Source organism: Mastigoproctus giganteus, chromosome 11 (genome assembly GCF_048544385.1).
Source record: "Mastigoproctus giganteus isolate SK-2022 chromosome 11, ASM4854438v1, whole genome shotgun sequence".
Lineage (NCBI taxonomy): Eukaryota > Metazoa > Arthropoda > Arachnida > Uropygi > Thelyphonidae > Mastigoproctus > Mastigoproctus giganteus.
The window spans coordinates 95,253,969-95,271,007 of NC_143585.1; the positions used below are offsets into that span (position 1 = coordinate 95,253,969).

The following is a 17,039-nucleotide window of genomic DNA, read 5'->3' on the forward strand; positions in this document are numbered from 1 at the left end:
AATAGAAGGTCGCCTGATTGTAGCCTCTTGACTGTCTTAGGCGATCCTGCCAGACTTTCCAGGTGTTTCTGGATAAGGAACGGAGAGAGTTTACTGAGAGGCTGATCTGTAAGAGAGTGCATTATTAGAAATGCAGGACAATTTGTCGCTGAGGAAGTGGTTTTCATCCTCTTGGGTTGCGACGTGCTATGCTCATTTTCTAACTCTGGCCGAGAGCTTGTCGGCTCGAGAGGCGGAAAGGCATGTTGATCCATGTTTGCTCCTTTTAGTCCTTGGCAGATGAGCTTTTCTGCCAAGACTTCCGGCCCCGCCACGGGGAGGCAGGAGCAGTGCCTGGTGTGACCAAGCGTAGAGTATTAAGTGTTAGTAAAAGAAGTATGAAAAATAAAGAAAGGTAGCTTTTCTTTCTTGCTCTGTACAAGTACTTTTTGTGACAGTAGCTGATATAAAAAATAAATTTCTTAAGGACAGTAACTTAATATAACTTTAAATCGCTTTTATATAATCACTTTTTAAGCACAGAGAAAACGCTCGATCACATTCGCTTGGCACCCGGGGCCATTGCCCTTTGTAACCACCCATTTGTTACATGATTTATGATATTCAAAATATAATGTACGGGGATTGGGTATACCCATCAGTTCCTTATTAAAATAAAAAAAAAAAAAGCAAAAATTTAATCAGTATGACAACGAAGAAATGGTTTTGGAATAAGTAAAATTAACTTTTCATTACTTCAGTTTTTAGATTTATACTTATTCTCTTTCTAAAAAAAAAAAAAAATCACATGGAATGCCATTATCAGTGATTTTTTATAAATAAATATCTGTTTTTTAAAATTTCTTACCGTTTTGCTTTGTACAACAAATTTCAGCCTGCACGGTGGGTAAAATATGCAGATGCATTATATTTTTAAATCATGGCCTAAAAAAATACTAACTTCTAACATCCATCGGTTTCATATATCCCCCCTTCTTAATTAATCTAGGTTTTCCATCTGCAGTTAACATTAAATGAAACTTCATTATTTTGAAAAATACATATGGTATTTAGCAATAGAAATCATACATTGTATAATTTCGATTACTACGCTTTACCTAAAAATCACTGATAATCATCCAAAATTAATCCGTTAAACGGAAAAAGTGATTCATCCCTCCCCCCTCCACCAAGTCACGAGTAGACGGTGGTGTCCACATTGTGCTAACCCCCCCCCCTGCTTGCTTAAACAATTTTTATTTAAGCTCGCTGGTTGTCGCGCCACACATTAATTTTAACATGGACAGAGAAGCTTTGATTTCAGAGGTTTATATTCGACGACCAATATGGAATAAAACAGAAAAACTACATTCGGACAGGAATGTTAAATTATAACAGAAACTCACAATTACAATTCAAAATAATAATAATAAAAAAAACATTACAATACATAATACTATAACAATTTATTGATTTATGTACGCAGTGCGTTACATAAATATGTATATAATCCAATTCTATTATTTTATATTAAATATATATATATGCGAGGTAGAATTAATGAGTCTGTTAAAAAGTGTGAAGAAGTTATTTAAAAATTTAAACATACATCCAGAGAAAATATGTACAGACAAAATGTATAGGACAGAAATCTTTGATAATGTGTACTGGCAGGTACAAATATAATAAGAACACTAATAAGAGAAATAAACAGATAATAATAATAAAAAAAAAGAAAAAAATAAAAATATTGGAGGCGCCGGGCATCGATCCCGGTACCTCTCGCATGCTAAGCGAGCGCTCTACCATTTGAGCTACGCCCCCATTTGATACCAGGTCGTTCCTTTGATGTAGTCATTCTGGTTTCCTTCATTTAATGCATAGGTTCCCAAAGTGGGCGGTATCGCCCCCAGTGGGCTCTGAAGCCTTCTAGGGGGGCGATTGTGGGTTCAGAAGCAATTGGGGGCGTTCAGGCGGTCTAGGGGTCAGTGGCTCCTTATCCGTATTTTTATCTCCTCGGGGTCCAGTGGACCCAGTTCAAAGGTCAACTAAAAAATTCTATAATTTTTACTCTATGGACACAGCTGAAATTCGCTATAGGTGAAGCCAGAACTGTTTTCTTCGATTTTCCCACTTCAATTTTCAAAACCTTCAATTGAATTTCACGCATATGACAAAAATGTGACATCAAGTGTGTATTTTTTTAGGCCTTTTTCTGTTATTTTTCTAAACCCACCCTAATTAGCCTAGGGCCTTTGAAACGCAACGCGAGCTACTGTGAGTTAACATAAGAAGCAATAAAGCGAAACAGCAGCAACAACTGTTTTTGAAAGGCGTACATTTTTGCTGTTTAGGAATAAGTTTCATTACAATCATCAGTCGAAAGTGTGATAGATAAGTGGAGTCATGAAAGTGTAAATTGAATCTTTTATTTTGTGAATATTGTTGCAAATTTTATTACTTCATTATGTCTGAATCTAAGAAGAAATGTCGACAGTATACAGTATTGAGTATTTGAAAAACGGCTTTATTCAGTCTCCTACGAACCAACTATTACCTATGTGCTTGATTTGCAAAAAGTATTTTCAAATGAAGCAATGAAGAGCATTTGACTAAAATGCATGCCGATAAAGATTTGTCCTATTTTCAAGTACTAGAAGAAAAATATTTTAAACGTCCAACTATATCAAAACCTTTTGCGACGTCCTCTAAACAAGATAATGACGGATTACAAGCTTCTTATAATATTTCATTATTAATCGCAGAAGCGGGAAAACCACACACAATTGGTGAGGAATTAATCTCGCTGGCAGTAAAAGAAGTAATAAACACTGTGCTTCATATGCCAGCGTCAGATATCATCAGGAAAATTCCTTTGAGCAATAATTCAGTGCAAAGAAGAATCGATGAAATGGCTGAAGACGATGAAAAATCATTGTGCGATTATTTGAAGACATGCCAATTTTCCATTCAACTCGATGAATCAACTCCCCCAAATAATGAAGCACTACTCTTATCATACGTACGATTCATAAAAGAAGAAAAAGTTTGTCAAGAATTATTATTTGCTAAAAATTTGGAAGCGGATACAAAGGGAGAATCTATATTTAATACCACGAATAAGTTTTTTTTTTTTAAGTGAAAGACATTCCTATTCGTAATATTTTGTCTGCTGCTACTGATGGTGCTCCAGCAATGACAGGGCGCCACAAGGGTTTCATAGTGCATTTGAAACAAGCAGTACCAAATGTACTCACTATACATTGTGTTCTTCATCGTCAACATTTGGTTGAGAAGAATTTGGGTGAACGCCTGCATACGTCGCTCCATTACATTATTAGAGCAGTCAACAAGATTAGAAGCAATTCATTGAGTGACAGATTGTTTAGCCAACTTTGTGAAGATTTCAATCGTTTGTTGGTTCACACAGAAGTTCGTTGGCAATCAAAAGGTATTTGTCTGAATCGATTTTACAATTTGTTTGATTCAGTACTAGAGTTCCTAGAAAACAGACACGACAGATTGCGGGCCAACCTGATTACATCCAAAAATGACATCGGTTATTTGAGAGACCTCTATAAAATATTTAATGAAGTCAATCTACAGTTACAAGGTGATGAATGGAATTTCATTAAAACAAAAATGTTACTGCCACTTTTGTGGGGAAACTTCTTCTGTTCAAGCGGAATCTAGGCCGAGGGGAATATAGCCACTTTTCAAATTTATTAGCAGTGTCTCTCAAAAAGGAAGATTTACTTACATACTGCCAACACTTGGAGGTTCTCCATGCTGATTTTAATGAGCAATTCAAGGATATTCTAAACATGAATATACCAAATTGGGTTCTAGATCCTTTCTCACATGCAAACACAGCAGGATCATCAAATTTAGAATTTGATTTGATTTGATTTGATTTCGGTTTTAATGGCGCAAAAACAACTACGATTATATTGCGCCAGGAAACGCCAAATTTAGAAGAGGAACTCATAGAACTCACAACAAATGAAGAACTAAAAATAAAATTCGAAAGTGGATACCAAGAGTTCTGGCTTCAGAAATCAATACCGACACTGTACCCTGGATTATGGGAAATAGTGCAGAAATTTTTAATTGCATTTCCATCTTCTTATTTGGCTGAGCATGGGTTTAGTGCTGTAGCGAATTTACTATCTAAGAAAAGGAACCGATTGCATATAACTGAACGTGACGATTTAGGACTGTTTTTAACGAAAGTTGAACCCGATATTAACAAACTTTTAAAAATGCATCAGGCTTATCCTTCACATTAATTTGTTATTTTTTATTTGTATTTTTACTTTGTAAGTTCGAAATAAACAATTTTCTAATACATTTGATAGTGTTTTAATTATTACAATAAGATTCTTACTAATGTAATACAATCTCCTAATATGTATTCCGAATTTTCATATTTAAACCATTGTATGAAACTGTGCATAATGTTATTCGAGCATACACTTTACAATCTTTACATATGGGCTATGTTTCATCAAAATCGGAATAGCAATAACTGTGTCCAAGATGAAGCACATATTGGCCACTACTTTTTCAATAATTTAACGGCATAAGCAGTAATGTATCATTAGTTGCTATTTACGTTGAAAATATCAAACGGCTTGAACGCGGAAAACTCTTTATAAAGGGGGGGGGGGTTAAAAATTTATGACTTGCAAAGTGGGCAGCGGCCCGAAAAAGTTTGGGAACCTATGATTTAATGTCTTGCAAACTTTTACTTGTAATACGTGAACTTTAAAATATAACAAGACGTAATATAAATTAATTTAGGAAAAGCATGCAGTACAGAGCCTATTGTCTCTATAAGCTTGTAATTCTGCCTTGTTTCTGTCAATATTGAAATTAGTCGAAGAGTGAGAGAAAATAATATATAACGTATTCAAAATTTAGTCAAAAAGATTACGTTCCACCTTTACACGCGCGTTTCTAAATACCCTTTCTTGATACTGATTATAAGGATGCTTATAAATCATTCTCAGTTAATCCAAAAACAATAATTGACACGATTGTAAATCGTGAAATACACGCGACCGTTGAATATATCATGACCCCAATTCAAGATAAGAGCTACCCGTTTTTTTTTTTTTTTTTTGGGTGTTTTTTTAATTTATTCATTTATATTTAAAGCAACGGTTTATTTATTCCCAGAAAATAAGCTGACGGATAACCTTAAATTTCTGTCTTCCTGTATTATTTTATAAGATTAAAAGTACAGACTGGCTAGCAATATCGTAATAATGAACTCAATCTATTAACTCCATTATTAAGTGCACTGTAACGGGCGATTGATGAAGTCAAAAGCTGTCAAACAAGGTATTAAGCATACTAGTAAAGAAAGACTAGACGGATAGGGAACAGCTACTATCAGGGGGCGTAGCTCAGATGGTAGAGCGCTCGCTTAGCATGCGAGAGGTACCGGGATCGATGCCCGGCGCCTCCAACTTAATTTTTTTTTTCTTTTATTCCTTTTTGAGTGTTCTTTTTTTCCCCCCTATTACCTTCTTTGGTTACAAAAGCAAATACATTAAAAATATATGTAGCGTGTATCTCATGTGGAAATAAAGGAAACATTAAGTAGAAAAGACCGGAACAGATGTGGGTGTTGAATCCAAGCAGTTCCCCCGTTTCGTGGGAGGAAAAATAATCGAATTGGAGGCGCCGGGTATCGATCCCGGTACCTCTCGCATGCTAAGCGAGCGCTCTACCATCTGAGCTACGCCCCCTTCTGGAAAAAAACCCATCGAAATTCCAAAAATAATCCGATCTTTTTCCCTCCGGAAGATTTTTAAAAATGCCTCTTTTTCAAATTATATTATTCTCTATTTTTTCAAATTTAATAATGAAAAAAGTAAATATAGAATCACCAATCCCGGTATCTCTTCCTCCTGAACGAGCGCTTTCTCATTCTACTATATTTTGTATGGTCATGGCTTTCTTCTGTTCTATGTCTATCCAGGGGTTCCGGGCGTTATGTCTACCCTCTGTACTCCATAAGTTTCACCAGAACTCCTCGATCTCCTTCTGATCGGTTGATCTGTTACCTCGCTTATTTTGTCCGATACTCCTGCAAAAGGTTCTTTGGTTTTCATTGAAGATCCAGTATTATAGGAATTTTAATTTATATATTATGTATATATATTTTTTTATCATGGATCCATTTGTAGATTGGTTTCCGTGGAACCCTTTTCTAACTTAAAATCTTCCGAGGACACCTAATATCTTTAATAAATAGTAATCATTAACAATAAATTAAAAAAAAAGTAATAAATGTATGCAAATTAAATTAAAAAAATTCACGGAACATTTTCAGAATCCCAGGTTACTTCCGAACACGATTTCAAAATCACTGTTCACCCCCCTAAACACAGTTCTGAATCTTGTCTGAACCTTTGAAGTAAAATTATCCAAAGTTCTACGCTATCTGCCCTCTTTCATTAAAAAAAAAAAAAATAAGAATAAGAAGAAGAAACGTAACAAAAACATCATACAATTCTTCCTTTAATAAAACCCTCGAGAAACCCTACTGATTCTTTAGAATTAATGAATGACTAAGCTGAACAGAAATACCTGACATCGAAGGGGGCGTAGCTCAGATGGTAGAGCGCTCGCTTAGCATGCGAGAGGTACCGGGATCGATGCCCGGCGCCTCCAATGTTTTTTTTTTTTTTTTTTTCTATTCTTTTTTTTTTTTCTCTTTCCTCAGACAAAATCAGTTTGAAGGTCATTGAAGCTAGGGCGTGTAATTATTGATGTTATTGATAAACTTTACAATATTCATTGCTTCTGTTCAAAAACGATTGCGATTCTCAATAATAACGATTATTGCGAAAAAATGAACTTTGTTTTGTCTGCTGTTTTTCTCCTTCCTGTGCGTGTAAATAATAAAAAATCTCCTCCATCACTTAGAAACAAATTTAAAAAAAACCAAAAAAAAAAAAAAAAAAACCCAGTAACCACTTTTATAAATGTTTTAAAATACCCATTGCTCATACCCAGTCATTTGAACACGTAACATTTTAGTTCATAAATCGTCCATAGCTTCTTAATGCGAATAATTAATATTAATAATTGACATAAACCTTAATGAACAACATTCAGCGTTTATAACACTGATTATAATTAAAAAATAAGTTCTGTAGCAGGCACATAATGTGTCCCTCGGCTAACATATTTAACGTGTTTTACGTTTAAGAGTCACCGGCAGGCGTTAAAAACGTTTTAATTTTCAGATTTTAATAAAATTCATCGATAATAATATAACAATGTTTTTATTTTATTAAAAATAATTACATATCGGTTATTGGTCTGTGATGACTAAAGTAGGATATATCGAAAGATCTGATGACATGTCCAAGTTGAATAATGTTTTCACAAATGTGCACAACTCTTTTCCAATCTCAGAGTTTAATTGTAAAGAAAAAAATTACATTCAATCTGAAAACACCAGATGACTTGAAACCAGATGCGTTTTGGAATTATTAACTCATTTCCGAAAGTTTTTTGTATCTTAAAACCTTAATATTTATGTTTCTAAATTCCTTAGTTTTCCAACGATATGCTATACGTCCACATTATCCCTTTTATTACGTGAGAAAATTTCCTTGATCACATGTTCATACTTTCCACTATCCTGGAAAAACTACTGCAATTTTCAGAGGTTTGAAAGTTTTTCCTCGAGTATAGAGCTAAGATGAAGCTCCCTGCAAAATTTCATTAAATTTGGTCCAGTAGAAGATAAATTAAACTGATTTCGTAACGCTTTTCGCATGACGGTTTTTCGTTACAAAATTTTTGGAATAATGCCAGTAAAAACGTTTTTAACGTCAATTAAAAAAAAATATATAAATAAATCTTTTGTTTATACTCCGAAATGACCACACGGTCAGAGGAGTTCACAAGACTGAGAGAATACAGCAAAAACAGCATCGTATTTATCAGTCACGTGTACATACGCACCCACGCCCCTGACCACCCCGATACAATAAATTAAATGCCTTTAGCCAAGAATGATTTATGATAACATTTTGTACGGTAAAGGTCTTATGCATATTAATCACAATTTTTAGGGGAACAAGAAGACTGAAAACTATTCGATTATAACACGCAAATAACCAATTTAGGACAATCCATAGATTATCCCAGAAGGCAAATTTCTCATCTTGTTAAGAAGCTAAACAGGATTTTACAGTTCGACTCTAAAAAGAACTATATAAATTAATCAGTTGTTAAAACTTGAATATATCTGACACGCTGTCATCATCCGATAAAATCTGTCAGAGTGTACAAGGCTCAGATGATTACTAAAATTCCGAATTATTGTCACCTGAGGTGGCAATAATTCGCTTAGCTTGTTAGTGGGGTGCCCATATTAAGATACTTGCCATCATGTCTATAGTTTTGTGTTTAGTAAGTTGTATATTTCCAAGAACCTGGTTAGTCGGTTGTTCACCATTTTCTCCAGGGCTATACCGTGACAACTTGTTAGAGCTATTGGTCGATAATTTGTGGGGATCGTATGATCTTTGCCAGATTTAGGGAAGGCAACTACAAGGGAGTGATGCCAGGGGTTTGGATAATAGTTTTCAATATAAATTCTATTATATAATATAAGTAATGTATTTAGAGATTTTTGATTAAGTTGCTGTATCATATGATAGTGAACATCATTGGGTCTGTTGTATCCCTCCTCGACTTTGACAGAGCTTTTTGCAATTCTTCTACGTTGAAATGCTGATTATAGGGGAGTTGTTGGCTGGTATTAAAGTTTAGTTTATATTTTTTTAAGCAACAGATTTCGTTTTCTGAAAGGATGGGATATATGCTGATACTACTGATGTATTTGCGAAAGTAGCTGCAATTATGTTTGCGATTTCCTTGGAGTTAGTGATCTCCTGTCCATTCCAGTGGAGTTGGTACTAAAAGATATTTCCCATTAAGTTGTCTGATTTTGTTCCATATAACATGGGTATCTGTATTTCTGTTAATTGTAGAGACGAAACGTATCCATGATTCCTTTTTACTCCAACGCCGGATATGCAGTATATGGCTCTAGCTGTGGCTTTTTTTAAATTTATGACGTTGGTGGAGGTGGGATACTTTCGGAAGAGATTCCAAGCCTTTTTCTTCTCTCTCTTCGTCACACTGCATTCATTATTCCACCACGTTGTGGCATGTTAATAATATTTTCCAGAAGACCGAGGGATTGTAGCTTCGGCTGCCATTAATATTTGGTTTGTGACATGAGTTATAGCATTGTCTATTGGCTGAGTAGTGATTATTTGCTCATCTGTTGCCGTAAGAGTTGTATATTTGTCCAGTCAGCTTTATGAAATCTGAATCGTTTTTGGCCATCGTAACGTGTAATATCATTCGTTAATATTTTGCAGGCCACAGGGAGATGGCCGCCGTTAAGTGGATGGTTCAAGATCGACCACTCAATAAGTGGGTAACAGAGAGGGATTTTCATTAGCTAATACAGGGTGTCTCAAAAATACACGGAATAACTTCAGGAATGAGTTCCTCATATGTAGACAATAAAAATATTTTATGTCAACATAGTTCCGGAAATGCTTGGTTCCCGAGTTATTAACCGGAATGTCTTATCTCCCGCAGGTGATTTCCTTCATCACAAGGTACTGACAGAATCTGGTGGTTTTCCATTCCGACCATGTACTCAAATCAGGAGCAAGCGGATATGCACTTTGTGTACGGTTTGGCGGACGACAATGCTCTGGAGGCTCGTCGTTTGTACCACGACAGGTTCCCAGAACGAAGATGTCCAGACAGGAAAACGTTTGAAGGTATCCATCGCCGCCTTTGTGAACATGGGACCTTTACACCTCGTAAAGGTTCACATCACCTTATAGTAATCGTTCAAAATGTCCACCTTCTGCCTGAATACAGGCCTCACATCGACGTCTCATGGACTCGCCAAGACGATGCCAAATTCCTGGCATGTTTCGTATTGTCTCACAACCTGCCACAGTTCGTCCCCTCAAATAGGCCTCTGAGGTTGGGTATATTCATATTACGTTCTTAGCGTTTTTTTCACCAACCTTTCATGGAGTTGTTGTTGTTGTTGTTGTTTATTAGTTGTTGGCGCATCGGCTTCTGTGGCCATAATGCACCTCTCTCGGTTTTGATTTCCTAGTCTGGTTTCTTTCAAATTTTGGATTTAAATAATACCTGACTTTATGAAGAGATGGAGTTCAAATGGATTCGTTGACTTGTGGTGATTTTTGTGTTTTAAATCTGATTATATAAGCCTATTGATTTTAGGTAGTGAAAAACTTCTCTTACCTTATTTTCTTCACTTAGAATGTTTTCCAAAACTAGAGCATCTTGATTTTTAGTTACAGAACTAAAGGCTATTTTTCTTTCATTTATAAAGGCTGGACAATCTAATAGTAAATGTTTTACTGTTTGTTGTACATGGCACTGGCTGCATTGAGGTGGTTCTTCGGATTTAAGTAGATAGGAATGGGTTAGATATGTGTGCCCTATTCGTAACCTGGCAAGGGTTACTTCTTCTTTTCGGACATCTCTTTCACTGGATTTCCACTGATTTAAAACTGGTTTAATTTGAAAAAGTTTATTATGTGTTTGCTCGCTCCATATTCTTTGCCACTGTTTTTTGCTGTTCACTTTGATACTATGTCTGTAGTCTGTAAATGGGACTTTGGTGGTTGAAGAAAGGGTGCCGGGTGCCATTTTTGCTGCTTGGTCTGCTTGTTCATTTCCTTTAATTCCCATATGTCCAGGAATCCAACAAAAAGTGACGTCTTGTTTTCTTTTAAGAATTTTGTTTAGGGTAACTTGGATTTGTCTTAGAGTTGGATGGAAATTCTTTGTGTCACATTGTATTGCTTGCATCGTACTGAGGGAATCTGTGAAGATCAGGCTATGGGGTAGCTTTTTCTTCCATATTTGGTCTATTGCTAACTTCACTGCTTGCAATTCAGCTGTGAAGATGCTACATTCTGTTGGGAGGACTTGGATTATTGTAGTATCAGAGAAAACTGCTGCCGCGCTTACTTTTGTATCGGTTTTCGATCCATCTGTATAGATTTGTGCATATTGTGGATATTTCTCTAGATATGCAGCATGTAGTTGTTGAAAGCTGCTTGCTGGTAGGGAATGTCTTCCCCAAGTTTGAAAGTAGGTATCATAGTTTGGTGATGTTATTTCCCAGGGGGGTTTTGGTGCATTTCGTATAATAGCTAGTTTGTTGAAATCAAGAGACCAAATTGGAAGTAGCTCTTTGATGCGTATGTTTGCTGGTTTGTTAACTGTTGGGTGTATTCTGTACATATTTTCCCATATTGGTGTATATAATGTTTTGAACACAGGATGGTTTGGAAAACACTTTATTTTAGCTGCATAAGATAGAAGGAGTTCTTGTCTTCTGAGGTGAAGTGGTGGTTCATAAGCCTCAGCATAGAGACTTTGAACTGGAGAAGTACGGAATGCTCCCAAGGCTATGCGGAGTGCACTGTGGTGTACAGGGTCTAACCATCTTAATGCACTTGGTTTTGCAGAGCTGTAAACAGGTGCCCCATAATCGATTTTGGATCTTATCAAGCTTCTATATAGATGTAATAAGGTGTACCTGTCTGCTCCCCAATTTGTTGCAGATATGACTCTAAGAATATTTAATTTCTTTAGACAGTTTATCCTAAGGCGCTTTATGTGATCTAAAAAGGTCAGTTTCTTATCTAGGGTTAATCCGAGAAAATTTGTGCTGGATGTTATTGGGATTACTTCTTCTTCTAGCTTTAATTCTGGGTCTGGGTGCAAGTTTCTTTTCCGACAAAAGTGCATTCCTACTGTCTTTTGTTTAGAGATTTTAAAGCCATTGTTTTGAGTCCATGCAGTTATTTTATTGATTGCTGTTTGCAATTGACGTTCTATTGTTCGCATGTTTTGTGATTGATAAGAAATGCTAAAATCATCAACATAAAGCGCTGCGTCTATAGTATTTGGTACTTGTTTAGCTATTGCGTTGATTTTTATGGCGAACAGGGTAGCACTGAGTACCGATCCCTGTGGTACTCCCTCTTGCTGCACAAAGACTTCCGATAGTGTGGTTAATATCTTAACTTGGAAAGTTCGTTGTTGTAAAAAATTTTGGATATACATTGGTAGATGTCCTCTCATTCCAAAGTTAAAAATGTCTCTAAGTATTCCATATCGCCATGCTGTGTCATACGCCTTTTCAATATCGAAAAATATCATTACTAAGTGCTGTTTTCTTAAGAAAGCATTTCTTATGTTGTTTTCTGCTTTTATCATTAAGTCTAGGGTGCACCTGTTCTTTCTGAAACCACATTGAGCTGTATTTAGTAAGTTACGGGTTTCTAAAAACCACATTAGTCGGGCATTTGCCATTTTTTCAAGTATTTTTCCAAGGCAGCTAGTTAAGGCTATTGGGCGATAGTGATTTGGATTTGTCGGATCTTTATCTGGCTTTGGGAAGGCTAAGACTATTGCGTGGCGCCATTGATTCGGAAAGGAATTTTCTAGGTATATTCTGTTATATAAGAGGAGCAACGATCTCAATGATTTCTCGTCTAATTTTTGTACCATCATGTACACTATTTCATCTGGACCTGCTGCACTTTGCTTCGTCTGTGAAATGGCTTTATAAAGTTCTCTGAGGGTGAAAGGTTGGTTATAGCATTCTTTGTTTTTACTAGAGAAATTCAATTTATATGTTTCTGCATGGGCTTTATGTTTTTGGAAAGCTGCCTTATAGGAGTTACTATCTGATATTTTTTCAAAGGTTCTACCAAGAGCATTTGCTATGTCTTTAGGTTTAGCTATATCTTGTCCATTCCATTTTATAAAAGGAGGAGAAATTCTTTGGTATTTGTTGTTCATTTTATTTATTTTGTCCCAAACTTTCCGGCTGTCTGTTTTCCTAGTAATCGTAGATGCAAAACGGATCCAACATTTTTTCTTACTAATCTTTGTAATGCGTCTGACATTCGCCCTTGCCTTTTTGAAAATTATCAAGTTGGTTGTGGTAGGGTGTCTTCGGAAAATATTCCATGCTTTGGTTTTCTCGCGTTTTGCTAGGGAACATGCATCGTTCCACCACGGCTTTGGATGTATGGGAAATTTTAATGAAGTTTTTGGTATTGTTAATTTTGCAACCTGGAGGAGTTTGTCAGTCACATATTTAACTGCAGAGTCTATTGATACCTGTTGGATTTGTTGCTGTTCTAATATTGCCAGCTGCTTGTATCTTGTCCAGTTTGCTTTATCTAATCTCCACTTTGGAGCTCTCTGTGGTTGACAAGTGGTAGGTTCTTTTAAAGTAATCCTTATTGGATAATGATCACTACTCAGGGGATCGTTATGAACTGCCCACACCAGTAGAGGGTATATTGACGGAGAGCATATGGAAAGGTCTATAGCTGTGCTAGTTCCTGTGGTTAGACGTATATATGTGGGTGTCCCGTCATTCAAGAGTATTAGGTTTAGCTTATCAAGTAGTTTCTCTAGAATTTGACCTCTTTTATCTATATTTTCATTTCCCCATAGAGGATGATGGCCATTCATATCTCCCATGATACATAAAGGAGTTGGTAATTGAACTACTAGGTCTTCTAGTTCTGCATAGGTTATTTCTTCGTTTGGTGGTAGGTAGATGGAGGCAACTGTCACATGAAAGTTTACTGCAATCCGTACTGCTATAACCTCTAGATTAGTCTGCAAAGGGATCTGTTTAGTTGGTATGCCGGAATTTACTAGGATTGCTACTCCACCATGTGCTGTACTGCCTGTAATTCTGTCTTTTCTATATATATTGTAATGTTTTAGTGTTATTTTATTCTGGGGCTTAAGATATGTTTCCTGCAAACATAGACTAATCGGATTGTACTCCGATATGAGATCGTAGATATCTTCGAAATTGCTGCGGAATCCTCTACAGTTCCAGTGTAAAAATTTATTCATTATTTTGTTTTGTTAGTACTTTCAGCTTGTTTTCTTGAGGTTGTTGCCTTTGAGTTCTCTGTTTTTTGTCTTCCTTTTTTAGGGAAGTGTGGCTTTCCGGTATCCATCTCTTCTTCTTCTGCAAAAATTTCTAGTATTGTTTCATCTGTCTGATCCTTTTCTTCTACTTCCATTTTATTTCTGTTTGCTTCAGTGGTTCTGACTTGTTTTGTAGATTTGGTGTTTTCTCTAGTTGGTGGTATCGTGATGGGCGTGTTTATTGCCTGATCAGGTTTTTCTTTTGGTTCAATAAGAAGAGAACGTGCCCATTCTGACATGGATTTTTTTGGTGGGATCGTTACATCTGTCTGTGTTTCTATTGTCCTATAAGTTTGTGTTACTTGTGCATACGTTGGTCTATTTGTTCGTTGTGGTTGTATTGTTTTTTTTGCTTCTTGGTATGTTACATTGTTTTCTACCTTATATTTCTGTATTCTTTTTTCTCTCTTCCATTCTTCACATTCTTTTGAGTAGGCATCATGTTCTCCTCTGCAATTTGGGCATCTTGAATTCTGTGCTGTACAGTCGTGTTGTGTATGCTCTCGTGATCCACATTTGGCGCAGATAGAGAAGCCTCTACATACTGCTTGAGAGTGTCCGTACTTCTGACATTTAAAACATCGGACAGGGTTTGGAATATATGGTCTCAGTGGGCAGTTTAGATATCCAGCTTTAACTGTTTTTGGTGGTTTTGGAGTGTTGAAAGTCAGAATTATATTCCTCGTTGGGATAATTTCTCCTTCTCTTTTAATTGTTATTCTTTTCACTTGAATAACTCCTTGGTCTTTCAACTCTTCTTTTATTTCATCTTCAGGAACATTGAGAAGATCCCACTCTGTAATTACTCCTTTCGATGTATTCAAGGTGGAATGAGGAGTAACTGTTATTGGAATTTCTCCGAAATATCTCGCTTTTATTAGATGCTCTGCTTGTTTTTGATTTGTCATCTCTACTAGTAGATCGCCTGATTTTAGTCTTCTGACTGCTTTAGGGGAACTAGCTATGCTTTCAAGAGTTTTTTGAATTCTGAAAGGTGACAAGCTTCCGATCGGTTGTTCATTCTTTGAATGAATGACTAGAAACAGTGGTGCGACTAGAGGGAGATCCTCTGTCCTTTGTCTCTTTGCTGTACATGAATCCATTTGATCTAGTTTTCTGCTAGTTTGTGTAGCAGAAACATGGTCTGTGTTTGCCATGTTTGCTCCTTTTGGCCCTTGGCTGGAGGACTTTTCCGCCAAGATTTCCGGCCCCGCCACGGGGAGGCAGGAGCAGTGCCGCTAGGAGGCCAAGCGGTTAGTGTTAGTTGTTTAGTGTTGCTTAAAAATATATGATAAAGGAAAAGAAAGGTGAATTTCCTTTCTGCGTTCTGACTTGTAGTTTTCAAGTATGGAACTGTTGTTAAAATGAAACTGTTGGGAGAAAGACAGGAACTTAAAAATAACGTTATTCACTTATCTAGAGCACTATAAGTCGCAGTAATGTCGGTTGGCCTCGAAAAACGCTTGGCACCCGGGGCCCTTTCATGGAGTAAAATAAAATTAAAATTAAATAAAACAAAACAAATCTTGATAACTATATTTACAATAACCTGTATTTACAAAATTAATATACGTATTACAATATTAAAAGTATTAAAACACAAGATTAAAATGCATTAAAATATACTAAGTTAAAAGCGATAAAATCCCGTAGCTTTCAAAGGCTCCAGCCTTCTTCTTCAGCAGTACTCTCTATTATTCAGTACACCTTTTAAATATCAGCAGGGTAATGGTAGGCATCACATGTTTCCATTCTCACGTGTTCCGCTCTCTTGCATTGTGGAACCGGAAGTGGCTCGAACGGAAGTCGTACGGAACCGTTCATCCTTTTTTAGGATAATATTCTCTAAAAGGGGGTGAATCCGTACACCCCTATCCCTATTCTATTAATGTTGGTTGTAGAGCTGATCCGCAAACTCTCGAGCCACTTACGGTCCCAGAACCTATGCGCCCGATCGGTGATAGATGCCGCTATCACCGATCGGGCGCATAGGTTCTGGGACCGTAAGTGGCTCGAGAGTTTGCGGATCAGCTCTACAACCAACATTAATAGAATAGGGATAGGGGTGTACGGATTCACCCCCTTTTAGAGAATATTATCCTAAAAAAGGATGAACGGTTCCGTACGACTTCCGTTCGAGCCACTTCCGGTTCCACAATGCAAGAGAGCGGAACACGTGAGAATGGAAACATGTGATGCCTACCATTACCCTGCTGATATTTAAAAGGTGTACTGAATAATAGAGAGTACTGCTGAAGAAGAAGGCTGGAGCCTTTGAAAGCTACGGGATTTTATCGCTTTTAACTTAGTATATTTTAATGCATTTTAATCTTGTGTTTTAATACTTTTAATATTGTAATACGTATATTAATTTTGTAAATACAGGTTATTGTAAATATAGTTATCAAGATTTGTTTTGTTTTATTTAATTTTAATTTTATTTTACTCCATGAAAGGTTGGTGAAAAAACGCTAAGAACGTAATATGCCACAGTTCGATTGCGGAGAGTTTCCACATCAGCTACCGGAGTCGAATACACCAATGACTTTAAATGGTCCCACAAGAAGAAATCTAGTGGGTTTAAATCAGCGTGGCGGCCAGTCAATTGATCCACCGACCAGGAAACCTTCGATTCAGGTAATTGCGGACTAGGTGGCTGAAATGTGCGTGAGCGCCATGTGCATGAAGTGTGCTTGTTGACGAATAATCAGTGACGTGTCGTCCAAGAAATCAGGCATGTTGTTTTCCAGAAAGTTTCTGTACTCCTGCCCTGTGAGTTTGTTTGAAAGTACATGGGGCCCAAACAACTTATCACCAAAAATACCCGCCCAGATGTTGAGGCTGAACCGCTGTTGATGACGTGATGGAAGAATTGCATGTGGGTTTTCCTCAGCCCATACATGCTGATTGTGAAAGTTTTATATTCCATCTCGTGTGAACTGTGCTTCATCTGTGATCACTAAAGCAGGAAAGTGAGGAGTTCTACCACG

At 36.7% G+C, this 17,039-nt stretch overlaps 4 non-coding genes across 4 annotated transcripts; 2 read left to right on the forward strand and 2 right to left on the reverse strand.

Annotated features, from left to right (window-relative positions):
• Positions 1-1,730: 1,730 nt before the first annotated feature.
• On the reverse strand, positions 1,731-1,803 carry TRNAA-AGC (transfer RNA alanine (anticodon AGC)). Its single transcript has one exon. It is a non-coding gene; the product is annotated as a tRNA-Ala (tRNA).
• Positions 1,804-5,379: 3,576 nt separating this feature from the next.
• Positions 5,380-5,452, forward strand: TRNAA-AGC (transfer RNA alanine (anticodon AGC)). Its single transcript has one exon. It is a non-coding gene; the product is annotated as a tRNA-Ala (tRNA).
• Positions 5,453-5,662: 210 nt separating this feature from the next.
• TRNAA-AGC (transfer RNA alanine (anticodon AGC)) lies at positions 5,663-5,735 on the reverse strand. Its single transcript has one exon. It is a non-coding gene; the product is annotated as a tRNA-Ala (tRNA).
• Positions 5,736-6,590: 855 nt separating this feature from the next.
• TRNAA-AGC (transfer RNA alanine (anticodon AGC)) lies at positions 6,591-6,663 on the forward strand. Its single transcript has one exon. It is a non-coding gene; the product is annotated as a tRNA-Ala (tRNA).
• Positions 6,664-17,039: the final 10,376 nt, after the last annotated feature.